The sequence below is a fragment of the Uranotaenia lowii genome, chromosome 1 (genome assembly GCF_029784155.1).
Source record: "Uranotaenia lowii strain MFRU-FL chromosome 1, ASM2978415v1, whole genome shotgun sequence".
NCBI lineage: Eukaryota > Metazoa > Arthropoda > Insecta > Diptera > Culicidae > Uranotaenia > Uranotaenia lowii.
In genome coordinates, this window is record NC_073691.1 from 127,229,569 (window position 1) to 127,245,982 (window position 16,414).

Sequence of the window (16,414 nt, forward strand, 5' to 3'; positions counted from 1 at the left end):
TGTCGATAATTTCCGGGATTGCATCCGGCAGCGTTAGAATATTCTGAACCTTTTCGCGAGCGCTACCAACAAGACTTTTCTGTAGCCTAGCAAGGTTCTCGTCGGGTTGTATGCCACACATGGCCGTTGTCGATTCAAAAGCACTCAAGAACATGGGCCACTCGAGTGGGTCCCCGGAAAACTTGGGGAGGTCTCTAGAGACAACTTGACGCGCCGCCAGTTGCTGTGGCGTAATCATGCGACCTGTAGCATGAGGAAATCCTTTACCCAAATCTGCTGACACTGTTGGTGGAACTGTAGGCGGGTGCTGCTCGGATGCTTGCCAAGCACACGGCTGTACATTCAAACCAAAGTTCGGATGCCTGACTGGGTTGTTGATAAAGACTCCTCCCTGAGGGTGCGCAAACTGATAATCAGCACCAGATGACGGCATGTCAGGAATATTTGGAAAATACATCGTCCCGTAGGGGTTATTCATCACTGGAAATCCAGGGAACTGCGACGAGCTCGGCGGTGGCAATGTTAGCGGATTCACTGGTACAGGTGGAACTGGATTCTGAGCCACTGGCGGAAAACGTGGATTCGAATCAAGATAATTGCTCCTTGGGCCCGGTGCTATAGCTGGGGGAGGATTTCTTACTGGAATCTCTGCTTGTTTTGGCGCAGTGCTTGGTTGAATCTGTTGACCTGATTGAATTATTGCTTGCATTCTTTGCCGCTCCTCTCGCTGTTGGATGGCGGGATGTGGGTTCGCACTTGGAGCCACTGTCTCGGGTTTCTGCTGGACTGGGGTAGAAGTATGCACGAATCCGCATTGTTGTTCCACCCAACCGGCGATACTTCGATGACTTTTTCCTCCTACGCTACGATCACATCCTTCATTGAGCTCTTCCAAAGCTATTTCTGCTTCTAGCTGCTGCTTTCTAGCAAGAAACTCGCGATCCCGTTCCGCTTTTTGATCCTCCAAATCCTTTTGCTCTTTCAGGTGCCTTAAACGAAGATGAGCAATAGCATTGACTGAGACGACTGATCCGGCATTCGAATTAGACGAGGATTGAAGTCTTCCGAAATTTGGATCGTCCTGTCTCCCTCTTATTGGACCGGTGGTATTATCATGACGTTCAGCGGCGCGAGCTGAAGCAAACGTTGTGTGTGCTTCGGGCGAGTTTATGTTGCCGGTTTGAGTCGAATTAACTGCGTTGTGACTAGCTACGCATCTGCAGCAGAGCCAGCTTCGATCGGCTATGGTAGCCGTAACACCGGCGCATCCATAATGTTGCCATTGCGAACACTCGTCACAAGCGACCATGCTCTGCGCTGAATCCGGGCGGCGACATGTCACGCAGTTGAACAGCTCTCCGGTAGGGCCTTCCATCATCGGTTCCAGGTTTAGGTTGCTCGTTGCAGCTTTATTTTCGAGATTTGTGGGAAATAAAAACTGTTCCTGCGAACGAACTCGACTGTAAATACATTTTATTTTTAAATGATGATAATGTAAACAATCTCTTATGAACTTACAAATAAGTTTCGCCGTTTACCCTAAGCTCTAGCTCTGGCAACCCTAAACCGTCGGATATCACCGGCTATTTGAAGCTAATGGACGAAAATCATATTTATCTTCGGGTAAATGAAAAGTACACTTGTGTACTTACACTTTTTCTTTCCTACCGCTCTAATTGAGCTCAACCCGGTACACCTAACCGGAACAACCGAACGGTCACTCAAACTATTAAAGGAAATACAATATTTTAGTGGCAAATTGCGCAGTAAGGAATTTCTATAACCTAACCTCTTCCGACTCACAAACCCGCGAGCACTCAAATCACGCGCAACTGGCCAAATAGCTTCCACCTACTATAAAAAATACATTAAAAGTTGATCGGAACAACTAATAATCAAATACATACTGTTTTCTTTAAAACTATTCACTACAAACTAACTAACTGCCAGGTCAAGAAAAAACGTGTCGCAGTTTCGATTAATTTTCTAACAATGACATTCTTTTTCGGCGCCAACGCGTTGACGTTTGTCCGATCTCCGTACCAAGGTTGCCAGTAGTGCTAACAGACACATTTAACACACTTTGGCGATGTGGTGAATATCCAAAATCATGGAGAAAAAGTTTAATTGTACCAATTCCAAAACCGGGAGAGACTAACAGCTTTCGACCTATAGCGTTAACATCTTGTCTGGGAAAAATTTATGAGAGAATTATAAACCAACGTTTGCAGCAACATTTAGAAAAACATAACCTTATCCACCCAAACCAGCATGCCTTTCGAAATGGTAGAGGAACAACAAGTCACCTTAGTTAGCTTAAAGACATCCTCACCGAGCACCGCCATGCCAAATTTCACTCAGAAATGGTTTCCCTTGATCTTTCAAAAGCTTTTGACAGAACATGGAGACCGGGAATCCTGAAAGCATTAAAAAAAAGCCAAAGTTGGAATCCGAACGTACCAAGTAATCCAAAATTTCTTGAAGGAAAGAACATTCAGTGTGTAGGTGGAGTCTTTTCTACAGATCGTCCACAAGAAACTGGAGTACCGCAAGGATCGGTTTTGTCTCCCACATTATTTATCTTGGTAATCAATGAGCTGTTTAGTTGTATACCAAAAGCGATATCGGTGCTTATTTATGCGGACGACATTCTATTGATCTGTGGAAGTAAGTTCATAGCAATCTGTCGAAAAAGATTACAGCATGGAATTGACCAGATCGCATCATGGGCGGAGAAAAGCGGATTTGTTATAAACGCGAGGAAAAGCACGCTGCTGCATACGTGTTGCGGCACAAAGGGCAGGCACAGATTTGCGAAGCTACAAAAGTTATCAGCCAACGGTTCGGAGATTGTGAAAACAAAAACAGCAAAAATTTTGGGAGTGGAATTAAACGCAAAAGGTAATGCCAACAACCATATAAAAATGTTAAAAAGAGAATGCGCTGCACGCATCCGCTTTCTAATAATAATAACCTGCCTTGGAAGTCGAGAATCTCTACTAAAAATCGGATTTTCAACAGTTATGTCAAAACTGTTTTATGGCTGGGAATTGTTTGAACCTGAAAACATTATGAGCCTTAAAACGACGTATAACAACATGCTCCGAACAGTATCCGGTGCATTTTGCTCAACACCAATTGAGGCTCTTTACGTAGAGAACGGCGTAGCCCCCTTTGAACACCTTATCACCGAAAACTGGGCTAGAAAAGCAATATGGATTGCAGAAAGAGCGAACAGTAGTGAAAACTCTTGTTAAACCGAGCAAATAATCTGTTATCAGAAACGATTAATGATCATATCCCACCGATCTATCGACTTCGTACTGAAACAGCTAAATACTGGAAGGAAAAATCGCCCACTATTGATTGGTCAATCAAACACCAATTCAAAACAGGTGGAAACAAGAGGTCGGCAGTCAGTATGTTTGCCAACCTGAAAGCCACTAAATACAGATACAGAAGAGAAGTGTATACTGACGGCTCACTGGCAAGTGGAAAAGTAGGTTTTGGCATCTACAACCCAACGGAAGAGAGGAATCCTGCCTTGGAATCCGGAATCAAACATCCGATCATTCAAAACATTCTACACAGCAAAAACCTAAAGAACGTTACGATGGTCTGGATTCCAAGTCACGTGGGTATTGCCGGAAATGAAGAGGCGGATCGACTTGCGAACTTGGGCAGAAATGGAGAGATATTTACACATAACAAAAATACCTAAAGCGGACGCGCTAAAATGGTTGAGAAAGGAATTGAAGCTGCAGCATGATCAATACTGGCGCAACCAGCAGAATATAAAACTAAAAGAAATTAAACCGACAACGGAAAAATGGAACGACGTGAAAAACAAGAAGAACAGAAGGTGCTTACTCGCTTAAGGAATGGCTACACGGATAACGCATAAACATCTGATCGAGGGAACAGAATCTCCAGTAGGGGAAAGGTTTCCTAAATGGGCCTATCGGGTTAAATGACCCTACGGCTGTTTGGCGAAATGGCTGACTAGACAGCTTATCTGACCAATGCATTTTGAGGGTGATACGCTTAGAACATAAGACAAACTCAAAAAATTTAAAAAAAATAAGATTTTGATACAATTTGATGTAATATTTCGACTTTTAAAAATTATACGTAAAGAAGCTATAAACAAAAACTAGGATGGTTTTTGGTTTCTTACTCAAATGAACTTAAGAAATTAAACATATTTCAACTTTTGTGGACGTTTAATTATGATTATTTAGTGGAATAATAGAGTGTTTTTGTATGCCCCCATCATGTTTTTAAAATGCCTCCATCCTAAAATAACAGGTTAAATAGAATAAATAAATGATTTTTATCACTGAACCTTCAAATCTAAGCTCTGAATGACATCTTAAGAATGAATTGAAGATCAAAAGACAGATTTGATAAAGTTTTTCTCATGGATGAACTGCCTCCATAGTATGGCAACCCTAACTTTTGTTTTATTCCACAAAATTATAATATTCATAGATTTTTATAAAACTTCAGGTTTGTCGTACGGAAATTATTACTTTCTAGCAGTTTCAATGAAATTATACGGAAATATGGCCCAAAAAACAGAAATTTTGTTCGAAACATAAATAGGCGCATTTAGCCCGCACGGTTTGAGGTTCGGCATTTTAGACAACACTTTTAATAAAATCGTTTTCTTGGAAACAGAAGAAAATTTTAACTTAAAAATTACTCCATTGTATAGAAAACAGATACCTGCACACGTGCATCTAGTTTTTGTACACATATTCGACGTGATATTTGATTAAATCAGTGTTCTGCTTAATAGGCGCATATAGCCCGCTCCTTCCCTATGCGAAACATGTAGCACTGAGTTGACGGTGAAACATATTATGTTAGAATGCCGAAAATTTGACGAGCAGAGACGAAACATACTACCTAGTGGCAGATTCGCAGATAAACTGGAGAACAATCAAAAAAAGGAAAAGCTAGTGATTAATTTTATAAAACAGTGTGAACTTTTTAATGTAATTTAAATTTTTCCTTGAACAACAACAGGTTAATCCCTCTTTAAATAAAACGTACAAAAAAAAAAAGATTTCAGATTCAGATTTCAGATTCAGATTTTAGATTCAGATTCAGATTTCAGATTCAGATTTCAGATTCAGATTTCAGATTCAGATTTCAGATTCAGATTTCAGATTCAGATTTCAGATTCAGATTTCAGATTCAGATTTCAGATTCAGATTTCAGATTCAGATTTCAGATTCAGATTTCAGATTCAGATTTCAGATTCAGATTTCAGATTCAGATTTCAGATTCAGATTTCAGATTCAGATTTCAGATTCAGATTTCAGATTCAGATTTCAGATTCAGATTTCAGATTCAGATTTCAGATTCAGATTTCAGATTCAGATTTCAGATTCAGATTTCAGATTCAGATTTCAGATTCAGATTTCAGATTCAGATTTCAGATTCAGATTTCAGATTCAGATTTCAGATTCAGATTTCAGATTCAGATTTCAGATTCAGATTTCAGATTCAGATTTCAGATTCAGATTTCAGATTCAGATTTCAGATTCAGATTTCAGATTTCAGATTCAGATTTCAGATTCAGATTTCAGATTCAGATTTCAGATTCAGATTTCAGATTCAGATTTCAGATTCAGATTTCAGATTCAGATTTCAGATTCAGATTTCAGATTCAGATTTCAGATTCAGATTTCAGATTCAGATTTCAGATTCAGATTTCAGATTCAGATTTCAGATTCAGATTTCAGATTCAGATTTCAGATTCAGATTTCAGATTCAGATTTCAGATTCAGATTTCAGATTCAGATTTCAGATTCAGATTTCAGATTCAGATTTCAGATTCAGATTCAGATTTCAGATTCAGATTTCAGATTCAGATTTCAGATTCAGATTCAGATTTCAGATTCAGATTTCAGATTCAGATTTCAGATTCAGATTTCAGATTCAGATTTCAGATTCAGATTTCAGATTCAGATTTCAGATTCAGATTTCAGATTCAGATTTCAGATTCAGATTTCAGATTCAGATTTCAGATTCAGATTTCAGATTCAGATTTCAGATTCAGATTTCAGATTCAGATTTCAGATTCAGATTTCAGATTCAGATTTCAGATTCAGATTTCAGATTCAGATTTCAGATTCAGATTTCAGATTCAGATTTCAGATTCAGATTTCAGATTCAGATTTCAGATTCAGATTTCAGATTCAGATTTCAGATTCAGATTTCAGATTCAGATTTCAGATTCAGATTTCAGATTCAGATTTCAGATTCAGATTTCAGATTCAGATTTCAGATTCAGATTTCAGATTCAGATTTCAGATTCAGATTTCAGATTCAGATTTCAGATTCAGATTTCAGATTCAGATTTCAGATTCAGATTTCAGATTCAGATTTCAGATTCAGATTTCAGATTCAGATTTCAGATTCAGATTTCAGATTCAGATTTCAGATTCAGATTTCAGATTCAGATTTCAGATTCAGATTTCAGATTCAGATTTCAGATTCAGATTTCAGATTCAGATTTCAGATTCAGATTTCAGATTCAGATTTCAGATTAAGATTTCAGATTCAGATTTCAGATTCAGATTTCAGATTCAGATTTCAGACTCAGATTTCAGATTCAGATTTCAGATTCAGATTTCAGATTCAGATTTCAGATTCAGATTTCAGATTCAGATTTCAGATTCAGATTTCAGATTCAGATTTCAGATTCAGATTTCAGATTCAGATTTCAGATTCAGATTTCAGATTCAGATTTCAGATTCAGATTTCAGATTCAGATTTCAGATTCAGATTTCAGATTCAGATTTCAGATTCAGATTTCAGATTCAGATTTCAGATTCAGATTTCAGATTCAGATTTCAGATTCAGATTTCAGATTCAGATTTCAGATTCAGATTTCAGATTCAGATTTCAGATTCAGATTTCAGATTCAGATTTCAGATTCAGATTTCAGATTCAGATTTCAGATTCAGATTTCAGATTTCAGATTCAGATTTCAGATTCAGATTTCAGATTCAGATTTCAGATTCAGATTTCAGATTCAGATTTCAGATTCAGATTTCAGATTCAGATTTCAGATTCAGATTTCAGATTCAGATTTCAGATTCAGATTTCAGATTCAGATTTCAGATTCAGATTTCAGATTCAGATTTCAGATTCAGATTTCAGATTCAGATTTCAGATTCAGATTTCAGATTCAGATTTCAGATTCAGATTTCAGATTCAGATTTCAGATTCAGATTTCAGATTCAGATTTCAGATTCAGATTTCAGATTCAGATTTCAGATTCAGATTTCAGATTCAGATTTCAGATTCAGATTTCAGATTCAGATTTCAGATTCAGATTTCAGATTCAGATTTCAGATTCAGATTTCAGATTCAGATTTCAGATTCAGATTTCAGATTCAGATTTCAGATTCAGATTTCAGATTCAGATTTCAGATTCAGATTTCAGATTCAGATTTCAGATTCAGATTTCAGATTCAGATTTCAGATTCAGATTTCAGATTCAGATTTCAGATTCAGATTTCAGATTCAGATTTCAGATTCAGATTTCAGATTCAGATTTCAGATTCAGATTTCAGATTCAGATTTCCGATTCAGATTTCAGATTCATATTTCAGATGCAAATTCCAGATTCAGATTTCAGATGCAGATTTCAGATTCAGATTTCAGTTTTCAGATTTTGGGTTCATTTTACCAAATGTTCAGCATGAATACACACAAGGACACTTTCATGACTTTGTTTCAAGGCTCATTTTGAATAAATAAGATTTATTGGAGTATCTTTTGTTTCATAATGAACCAGCTTTTGATAATTTTGAACCCAAGATAATACTGTTTGAAGACAGTTGAGACATAAATTGTATTTTCATGCTTAGCTAAAAAAAATGAATCGTTCCAGCAAAACACACCTGTTTGTGAAGGTTTCATATGAAGGCTTCACCTGAGAGAATGACTGTTAGCCGTTGCTGTTTGTTATGATCTAATTCAGCAGCAGAAGTAATTCCGAATGACTGAAACCAGAAATAACTCGGCTCTGAATCAGAGATTTATATTCTGACATTCGATATGGTTTTTTGATGAATGATTTATGAGATTTCCGCCTGACCGAAATCGAAATTCTTTTGATCCCTAGTTAAAAGTAGATTTGATTTTATTATGTGAATGCTTTCGAGCAGCGTGCTTGCTTTCAAATTGGTAAAAAGTTATTTTTTTTACTTGCACAAGCACAAGTTTTTTTTACGTTTCCTACCCTAAGTCATGCCTATATTTTCGTCTCCCAATTGCACATTTCTAGTTGAACCTGGAGAATCTATTCTTTTGATCAACAAACTCAAATTAGTCAGATTTCATCGGAAATGAATTTTTGCTTGGTAAAATCGCTTCTCATAAGCGCTGACACACAATCCTGCAAACAGGAACACTATAGAAGTTGCACATCTTCCCAGTTCCTAGTTTCAACTATCTGAGCCGATCAGATTATTCCAAAACTTTTCCTTTATCTGGTTTGCTTGATTGTGTGCAGCATACTTAATCTAATTTTGTAACTATTTCTTATCCTTCTAGCATAGCTGGCTGGCATACTGTATGCATCTTTTGCCCGCCTTATTTTGGGACACTCACTGTTTCCCCAAGAGCTGTCGGAAGTCGGCCAGAGCGGAGGCATTCAGCTGGGGTAGGCACTTGGAAACCTGTCCATCCGGGTCCATTCACTTGCCCGGATCTGATCCTTCTCTGTATCCGGGTTGGAAGTGCAGCTCTGGAATGAAAATTTTAATAAATCTAATAAAAATCGTTTCTTGGTAATCATTCAATCCAATTATTCAACTAAAGTTGGTCGTCTTGCGGGTGAGACTTTGAGTAAATTTCAAACTTGTTCAGAGACCCGGGCTTTGTGAGACTTTACGATTGCACTGAAAATTGGAATTTTTCGGAAATTCTTCGAATACTTTCACTTATTTTAATAACATTTAAAATAATAATAATAAGAATAATTTAGGCGCATATGATAAGAGGCAACAAGAATCGTTTGGCATGCTAAAAATAAAATTAATTATCATTTCACATCCACCTCACTGATCCTGAGGACTTTATTTTAAATTTCTCGCAGCTCATTTTATTTCTGTTCACTTCTCACACTCATTTATTTTATGTTTAAGAAAGTTTTTCACTTCTCGTTGCTCACTTTTCGTATCTCCACATCTGTATAAGTGATAGGTAACCGTACTTCAGTTGTTTTTTCCTAGGTTAATGTTCACTTGCCTCTAATGTTTTGAACTTCTTTTCATTGTTTAGTTCTTCATTCGTCCGTTCCATGCTCAGTTTGCTTATTTTTGTTTGACTTTTATTATTCAATTTTTATCTGTAGAAAAAAGTTTTTTAGAAGCCATCGAAGTGTTGTATGTCACCTCAGTTGACGGTAATGTGTTAATAACCGCTGGACACCTTTTTTCGTAAATTCGAGCTTCCATGATTTTTTACGTAAATCAATGCTTTATTTCAGTTTGCAAATATTTTTTTCTAATCTCCAGAAATCAGTCGAATTAAGTCGAATAAATAAATTTTAGTGATTAGTAATCTAAACGTAGGGCTCTGAACAGTTAATTTTTGAGCTGAACACCTAAATAATTCTTGCTTACTTACTTAATGATCCCGCGCCGATCCTCCGGTGCTTAGGGCCGTGGTAAAAGACCTCCATTGTTGACGATCCGGAGCCAGCGTCTTCACCTGGTCCCAGTCAAGACTCTCGTCGACAGTTCGGACTTCAGCGGCTAGGCTTCGCCGCCACGAGTTTCTGGGTCTGCCTTTTCTTCGATGTCCTTCTGGATTCCAATCTAGCGCCTCTCTGCAAATCTAGTTTTCATCTTTTCGCAGCGTGTGCCCAATCCATCTCCACTTACGTTCCCGAATCTCGATTTCTAGCGCCTTTTGATGACACCGGCGATGTAGTTCCTTATTCGAGATCCAGTTGCCAGGTCACCAAGCGCGGATGATATTCCGCATGCAGCGTTTTACAAATACTTGCAGTTTTCGCGTCGTTACCGCATATGTGCATATGTGCATTTGACGTTTAAGTTGAAAATTCGGGGTCGAAATCCAGCTTGTTGTCGTCGAAGTGTAGCATCGATTTTCTCCTGGATCCGGTTCAGGATTACTTTGCAGAGTACTTTGAGGCAATGTTCGGAAAATCGCTCAAGAAAAGCAATCAGGATTGGTTTCTAGCTAGAATACTGATATCTCCGAGTGCTGTGACACGCACGTGGTAAAAGTACATTGAATATATGTCGAAAATCAACACTAACTAGAAACAAGAAAATATACCATGCTGCGGTTACTTAGTAATGATTTTGTTCTTCTACGCAAAGCGATAAACTAAAAATCATATTGTAACCTTTACACATCTCTCAGAACTGATACATATCAGTTGTGATCCTAGAAGGTTGAAAACCATCAAGGAAGGCAATCACCATCGAGACGTTCGTTGCTGATAGTCTGCGTCCTTCTTTACCACATCATGTTTTGCGGGAATGTATCAAATACAGCAGCATATGATTTGGATGGAGAGGAAAAATTGACTGCTTCGATTTTTTGGCTCTGAATGCAGTAAAGCATGGCTGATAGAAAATGATTGATTTTCGGAACATTGCTTTAAGGGTTGTATAAATAGATCAACGTTATGCCTCACCAGTTACCGCACTCAGTCAGGTCTCGTTTCTTCGGGACCTTTACGAGGATATCCTGCATCAAGTCGGCCGGGAATGTTGCAGTATCCCAGATGTCAGCGAGCTATTCTATTTCAGCCAGCGAGGGCGCTTCCGAGCTGATGCCATTTATGCGGCTCACTGTTGGCGCTTCGAGCTGCGGGTTCTGTTGGCCATCGCTATTCGTGACTCGGAAGAGTTGTTCGAAGTGCACAGTCCATCGTTTGAGCTGATCTGTTTGATCGGCAAATAACTGACCTGCTCGGTCTTTCAGCGGCATTCTTGCATTAGTCCTTGCACCACTGAGGCGGCGAGAAATGTCATAAAGTAATCGGATATCTCCATTAGCGGCGGCTCTTTCTCCCTCTTCGGCTAAGGAGTATGTCCAGGCTCTCTTGTCTCGTCTTCAAGCTCGTTTAACTGCATTCTCTAGCTCCGCATTTCGAAAGCGGGCGGCTGCTTTGGCTGACCCGGTACATGCCTGCTCAATTCCGACTTTCGCCTTTCTCGGATCATCGACCATCCTCCAAGTTTCATCCGACATCCGTTCACTTCTTCGTCCACAAACTTTACCGAGAGTACCATGGCTCGTCGTTTTTATGAATCGGGAGCAGTAGGTTGTTGGCCTAAAGTCTCTATCCCGCGAATGGGGCTGCCATCTTGGACTTAGCCGGCGGGAGCCGCATTTCGTAAATTCAGCCGCTCGCTCCGCTTAGGTTAGGGGAACATGCCCTATTATGCGCCACCTAAGCGAATCGCTGATTTTCTATGTATTCCACGTACAAATTGTGTTAAAAATGGGTGTAATCGTTGAAGAAAAGTGTTTCCTACAAATTCCTATGATTTTTCATCACTCAAATTACCATAGTTTCTTCAAAAACACGATTTTTAAAAACCATGTTCAAAGCCACAAAACAAAACTGTGTTGCGAATACGCGCCGCTGTGTATTCAATACGCGCCTAGCAGCCGAACACACCCGAGAGCAGCCGAAGACCGAAAACACACCAATACTTACAGACACTTTGACTGAAAAGAAAATCAAAATGGACTAATAGAAATTTAACAAAAAATGAAAAATAGGTTTTTTGGGCTGAATTAACGCTCAAAATATGGTTTTAGACTTTTTGTTCATTTTCAATGAAAATTGGCCTTTTTGAAAAATCAATGCTATTTTCAGCCTACTACGATTGGCGCGTTATAAAGAGCGCATGGGCCGTGATAGAACATACCCATGAAAAGCATACCTTAGCGAGTTCAGTATGATTTTTTAGCATAAAACCATAATTTAGATTCTCCTCTATCGATGTGTCAGAAAATATTGTCTTATTCGTGTTTCTCTGCTTGGTGACACCTTATTAAAAGTGTTTTAAAATTTAGATCGAAATGAAGAAAAACCTAAATTGTGAAATTATCACGACACAGGGGCATTTTAAGGAAAAATTCATACTTGCCATGACCAATCACAGCATTTAAAACAAATTGGTAATATTTTGCAGGCTTAAAATGTTTCAGATTCTTCAGAACAAGAGTGGCGCGTATTAGCCACATGGGGCGTTATATGAACTTTTCCCCTACTTGCATCCCAGCCGGTACCACGGGGAGGTAGAGATAGGAGTTGTGAATAAGAGGTGATATGACCACTATGGGGTCTCGTGTTGCACATTATCTACCATTTACCAGCCAAAATAATTCAATGTAATAATATAAAATAAATGTAATGATAAATTGATAGTAATGAAGACATATTAAAAAAAAAAAACATTTTGATTATTTTAATCAAAAAAAAAATTTTTTTTTTTCATACAAACATAAAAGTAAGTTTTTACTCATGTAAACGTTAATTTGAAATTGTGCAAAAAATCATGGATGAGTTTTGAACAAGAACGAACATGTGAAATTAAAAAATTACCAAAATCGACTCAATCTTATAGGTACTAGATACCAGCTATTCTTAACATAACTGTGCAATAAGTTAATCAATTACAGGATTCTGGCGTGTTGAGTGCGACTAACTAATTGACTAATTGTTAAACATGTTTCAAGAATCGTTGAAGCAAAAAGGAACTAAACAGTGGCTACAAAATGACTGCAGGCCGTTTAGAGCACGGTCAACCGAAAATTATCTCACTTTTTTATGTTCTGCCTCATAAATCTGCTTCACGTGCTTCACGGTTTAAACGAAAACGTCACCGTATGTGATCCCGGGATCGCTAGGGACTTTCGGGCGAACGCCATTCGTTGCCAGAACGTTGCTCTTTTTCACACCTCAACAATGAAGCGGGTTTGCTGCTGCATGTTTTTCGAGAGGCCTTCATCAGAGTGTGAAGATTACTTTTTTTTTGGTACGGCAGCTCACAAAGACCACAATTCCTTTCCAGGGCTTTTGGTTGCTGATGTGGTCAACAGCCAGAAGCTGCCATGTGGAATAAAATTATCATATTTTAGCACCCAACGTCATAATTTCCGTTCCACAGCACCTAGAACGAGCCACACTCACACTTATCGACCCACCCACTAGTTCCGGGTCCCAGGGGAGAAATCTGATCCTCCTGCTTTTCGTTCGGGGGTAAGGGTGGCCAAACGCTCTAAGCTTTCGGGACCGTTTGCTGGGTTTGCACCGGGTAGAGACCGCACTCACTCCACGGTGCTGACCGCACACGAAGGTATCAGCAGCAGCTCATCGCAAGTCAGGGGACACTTTGGCTGGTCATACATCACATCTCATCACAAGCTACATGGGAGCGTTTTTTGACGCGGATTAGGTAGAGATAAATTTGTTAACTGTCACACATCTTAAAAAGATTCCAGCACCAGGTAGTAATTCCACACCAATTATTCTTCCATTCCATGGGAAAATTTGGTTCAACTGTTTTGTTATTGTATCTCTAGGAAGTTTGCAAAATTTTCCCTTGCAAAATTCTGGAATTTACATGACGTGTAAAGGGTTAATTGGCGTTTAAGCAGATTGCTTACTTAGTCTTTAAACATTAATTTTAAATTGGAATAAAAAAGCTTGTTCCAAAAATTGGCAAACATTGAAATCTTTCTTGCCATGCACTGCAAAAAATCTTAAAAGTACATGCCTAAGTAATCGCGAGTAAAACCGCCTTGTGTATTCATGTAGAGAAAAAAAAATTAAGTCAAATTACCTGTAAACCCGTGAAATGAATTTCAGACTCATTTTCCTCAGTCTGACGCAGGAAATCGATTGTGTTAAATCCAGGCAGTTTAATCGCGTTCTAGTAGAATATAATCTTTCTGCGAGTTAAAACAGTTGCCTAGAGCACGGAAAGTTAGACGGAATTTATCGTAAGTCAAACTATGCTAATAAAAACACTTGAAACCAAACCTAATCTAACCTTCCAGCTAAGGTGATTAGTAGCACTTCAATAAGGTTTGATTGAGGCACTGAATCTGTCTTAACCAGGCTTGAAAATATTCATTCATTCATAAGAGCAAGTTAACTGGTGTTGGGAAAAAGTGGTAGAAATTTTGACACTTGTGGCACACATTGAAAACTTTACCATGCAAAAACATTTTCAAGATCCTCAATTCAGTTCGGCCTGCATTTTTTTTATAACACGTGCTCTATTTTCACATGGTGTGATGCAAAAATAGCTCGATTTCTATCACGTACGGCTGAAATAGAAACAGTGCTGTAAAAAATACAACGCGCAACGATCTTGAACACATTTTTGCATGGTAAAATGTTCAAAATGTGCTACAAGTGTCGAAATTTCTACCACCTTTTCCCAACACCAGTGAACTTGCTCTAAGGATGGTAAAATTATATTTTGGATCACTATCCCACAGAAAAAATGATCAGTCATTCACGAAAAATAAAAATAACATTCACGAATGAGAATAATGGACAATGAATGAAAGATGGAAACCAAATGGAAGCTTTCAAATATGTGTCTAGAAACTCTTAGGGGCCGTTCAAATATTACGTAACGCAATTTTCGGTAATTTTCGACCCCCCACCCTCCTACGTAACACATTTTTATCAGATTTTCTATCACTAATTCACAAACCGTAACAAACTGCTATACCCCCCCCCCCCCCCCCTAAACGCGTTACGTAATATTTGAACGGTCCCTTATCTTTGTTTTCATTAATCTTATACTATTGCTAGGAAACGTTTTTGTCAATAATATGTCCGGCAATGATATTGTCAATTGAAAATAAGCTAAGCAAACAAAAGATCCCAAAAGTTGGCATACATTGTGCTAGTGATTTTATTTTTCATGACCCATTTAAACCATCATGTCATGAACGAAATGTTCGAGATCTCAATGATCAACGACATAACGGAAAACTCTTTCTTTACCAAAACAATCATTTCATAGCAAACTTTCATGTCGAAAAATCATAAAATAACGATGTGTGAGGAAAAGAATGGGTAACTAGTAGCAATTTTCGCCTCATGACTACGACAAAATCCCGTCCCTGGTCTAAACATTATACATCGTAGGTCAATATTAATTAGTCATAACTTTGCAGTTGAAGCACAGGTTGAAACACACAATAAAATTGCTTTCAAATCCAGTGACGACTGTTTTTAACTCGCCTACCCGCAACAATCCCTATACTCTTCTTTTTTTTATTCAAACCTAGCGGAAAAAATGACCCGAAACGGAAATTCAAAGCATCTTAATCTACATTCAAATATACTGAAAAACTAAGATTTTTAACTAAAACTTGAGTTTACAATACTGGATTATTCAGAAATAAGATACAGCGAAGCAAAATTAAAATTGGGCGTCTTCCTTTTGAAATTCTTTCTATTGAGAAATCCAGGATGAAGGTTAAAATTTTCATCGGACCCACACATGTTTAAATATCGTCGGATATATGTATTCTTGACATCTAAAAACCTAAGAATCTCTTAAATATTACAAATCTGCAAATATAAGAAATTTATTTTCAAAAATCTGGATATTTTTAATTTGGATTAACTACATTTAACCTGGTAAATTAAATCTACTTAATTTTGAAAAAAAAACTAAAATAAATTACCTAAACAATGAATCGAATAGCATCAAAATGTGTGTTCAATGGAAGTTAGTCGAAACAGGTTGAAATAGGTCGAAACAAGTAGGAATGGATTTTGACAGTTGGTAATCTGTCTCTTTCCAATTGACTTCGACCGATTTCAACCAAGGGGCTGAAGGAAACAAAAATTCCCGTACCAAGTTTTCAGTCAAGAAACCCGCAGGAAGAAGAAAAATGAAACGAGTGAAACACGTATAGGGGCAACATGGCGTCCTCATTGAAAAAATTTCAACGAGGCATTTTTTTAATAATTCTTAAAATTTTATCTGCGGCTTGGGAATGTCAATCAAAGGGATCTTTGGTAACATTAATAAATTATGGTTGGGCACAAAATGCAGAATTTTCAGCATAATCATTGTTAAAATCGATTCTAAATCTGCAGTATGACAACAACAGATGTGTTTGGCAACCAAAATGTTACCCTATTTCGAGTCTGTTATGGGGTGAAGTGTTTAATTTCGGGAACCACACTGACGTTCTGGTTCCAAAAATTTGGTACGGTTCGTTTGTATGCGATTTGACAGCTGGTTCAGTCCTCTGATTTCAACCAGGTCGTCCGTTAAACATACTTACACCAATACTAATGCGTGTTTTGTGCGTTTTGCACACGAATTTCTAAACAGACCGAAACAGATCACGCGAAAAT

The 16,414-nt window shown here is 38.1% G+C and overlaps 1 long non-coding RNA gene across 1 annotated transcript; it reads right to left on the bottom strand.

The window, feature by feature from the left end:
* Positions 1–1,652: 1,652 nt before the first annotated feature.
* Positions 1,653–2,044, bottom strand: LOC129748031 (uncharacterized). Its single transcript, XR_008737631.1, has 3 exons — positions 1,908–2,044; positions 1,790–1,854; positions 1,653–1,726 (listed from the first exon to the last, which is right to left on the bottom strand). It is a non-coding gene; the product is annotated as an uncharacterized LOC129748031 (long non-coding RNA).
* Positions 2,045–16,414: the final 14,370 nt, after the last annotated feature.